Here is a 2,954-nt window from a genome sequence, read left to right as displayed (position 1 = left end):
AAAAAAAAAAAAAAAAAAGAAAACTGTACCAACTGCCAAGCATGGTGGTGGCAGTTATGTTGGCCACTGAGAGATTACAGCCAAGAGATGCTGGTTGGAGTCCTGTTGGACTTCACTTGTGTTTTCACCTTTCCTTTAACCTTTACCTGCATTCACTTCTTAGGTTTAGGTTAAAACACACCCATTCACACCCATTGACCCAGCTAGCTGACAAATTGTTGGCCTTAAAGTAAGAGAGGGCAAGTCAGGTTTACTTTGTTAATATGTTAGTATGAAGTGTTAGTATGATTTATCCATAAGTTGCGCATAAAAGCTGGAAGCAGCCTACAGCTCCTTGTATGCAGATGTTGATAGAATGAGGTGTCCTTGCAGAATCCTGGCAAACCTCTCAGGATGTTAAAGAAATTCCAAAAAGGGGACAAGGTGACAGGGACGACGCTGCTGCTCCCATCCTAAAGATAGTTTGCTCCTCATCTCTGCTCTTGTTTTGTGTCTATATGTTGTGAGCAGCTAAGTGTGCAAAAACCAGTTTAAAGTAGGGAAGTCTGCCACAGGGAGAAAACAACACATTTCCTGTTTCTAAAGGGCATCCTTCTGCGACCATTATTACAACATGCTCACACAGCCCATTATTCTCAATAAACACAACCAACTTTGGATTTTTTCTCACCTAATCCAAGTTTCAAGCTTCTTTTAAACTCCAGCAGCACTGAATAAATTACAGCACAACTTGGTGATGATGAAAGTGACAACGAATAATAATGCGGGTGACACTTTTACCAAATTGTTGTGTGACTTCTGACAGCAGGAGGGGGAAAAAAGCCATTTTCGGGAATCCTGTGGCAATTTTTTTTCACTTTAAACCCAAAGCCTTTTGTTCGTTTGATCCTAATCAGCATAACAATACTTCCCCTGCAAAGATAATCTGACAGAGCCTCATTTTAAGAATTATTTTCACGTCCATCTTTGGCCTCTTTCTTTGTGCGCTGCGCTTGACTCTCACTCTACTTCTGTGAGGCTTTTGTTGCAGATAATGTCTTATTAAATTTCCTTCCTGCAGCTTGACTTATAATTACTGTGGGCAGGCTGTACATTGACCTAAATTGCAGCACTCCTTCTGAGCAGGACGCAGTCTAACTGAAACATTCATCTTCCTCTGCTCGGTAATTCTCCCGCCTTGTGGCTCCCCTGGTGGCTGGAAAAGCTGATTAGTTTTACAGCATGTTTCCCAGGTATCCTGTTTCCTGATCACTAACGTCAGCATAGGAAAAATAGACCAGTTTTTTTTATCTGAGTGAACTCTGTGATGTGTGACATGTCACTTTCAAATGGGGTCCTAACCAGCGATGGGAATACTGCGTTATAAGTAACGGCATTACTTTTTTCAGTAACGAGTAATCTAACTAATTATTATTTCTATCGTTACAACACTGGTACTGTAAGGGTACCAGTCTCATTACTATTTTTCAACAAACAGACGGGTGAAGCTGTGTTCAGCTTACCGCATCTTATATCAGTTGCACGGAAGTAACTGTAAGTAATCTGGGCGCTACAGCTTTAAGTAGCTGTGCGCGCTCCCGCCGATGGCAATCACTGTCTGGCAGATGATCACTTTTTGGCACAACACCTGGAGCTAAGCGGGCAAAACAATCGCAGGAGTACTGCTGTTTGACTGAGGAAGAATAACGTCGTCGTGGTAAGCCAATCACATGACCACTTTAAGATGACAAAGCAACAAGGGGATATATACCAGTTTTTAAATTGTGCTGATAGGCCACTTAAAGTCATGATAAACAATATATACACGGTGTTTTTTCCTGAATAGTTTCATCATATTTACTGTCTAAGGACAGCGCTAGCGAGCACTCTCTGCTTATGACCAAAAAAAACCCAAAACAACCAATTATACCCTGGACATTTTTTTTTCAAAGTAACACAATAGTTACTCACGGAGCCCTGCAGGGGACATGGGAGAAAAAAAAATTAGGGAGAAAAAAAAAATTAAAACCGAGTTTTGCGAGATCTCGCAAAAGTATTGCGAGATCTCGCAAAAGTTTTAGCCGCATTCTTCGGAGGCCGCCAGCTCGAAGCCGACCGGGAGGTCGAGGCACGATGTGCCGGGAAAGCGGTGTTCCTCCCGGCTGTAGTAGGTCTCGACCGCCCATTAGCTTCGAGCTAGTGGCCGCCAGCTCGAAGCCAACCGGGAGGTCGAGGCACGATGTGCCGGGAAAGCGGTGTTCCTCCCGGCTGTAGTAGGTCTCGACCTCCCGTTAGCTTCGAGCTAGTGGGTGTCAGATCTCCAAAAACATCGGAGCACTTTTGCAAATATGTGATGTCTTGTAAACCGAGCAGGTATCTGACGCTTACACAACTACATTCATGCCTCAAAATATCTTAAAAGTGTATTTTGTGACCCAGAAAGAGTAATATTACAACTAAGTAGCTGCTGCCATTGTTGGAGTTTTGCGAGGCTGGCGGCCTCCGAAGAATGCGGCTAAAACTTTTGCGAGATCTCGCAATACTTTTGCGAGCTCTCGCAATACTTTTGCGAGATCCCGCAAAAGTCCATCTTAACTTTTTTTTTTTTCTCCCTAATTTTTTTTCTCCCATGTCCCCTGCGGGGCTCCGTAGTTACTCTTTCTAGTAATTGATTACTTTTAGAATATGTAACTCAGTTACTTTTTTGAAGAAGTAATTAGTAAGTATAATTAATTACTTTTTCAAAGTAACTTGCCCAACACTGGTCCTAACATACATACATACAACAGAGCTAAGACAAAACAAATGACAATAAACTGTTGTTCCCTGTCTGAACGTCTGGTGTCCTGGTGCAGCCACAACAACCTGGTGCTGAATGCCCAGAAGACAGTGGAGATTATTGTGGACTTCAGGAAGCACACAGCTCCACTCCCCCCCATCATCCTGACTGACACCCCCATCACCTCTGTGGACTC

This window comes from Pundamilia nyererei, unplaced genomic scaffold (assembly GCF_000239375.1).
Source record: "Pundamilia nyererei isolate P.nyererei 1_Seehausen unplaced genomic scaffold, PunNye1.0 scaffold00048, whole genome shotgun sequence".
Taxonomy (NCBI): Eukaryota; Metazoa; Chordata; class Actinopteri; order Cichliformes; family Cichlidae; genus Pundamilia; species Pundamilia nyererei.
This window is presented reverse-complemented; position numbering follows the sequence as displayed.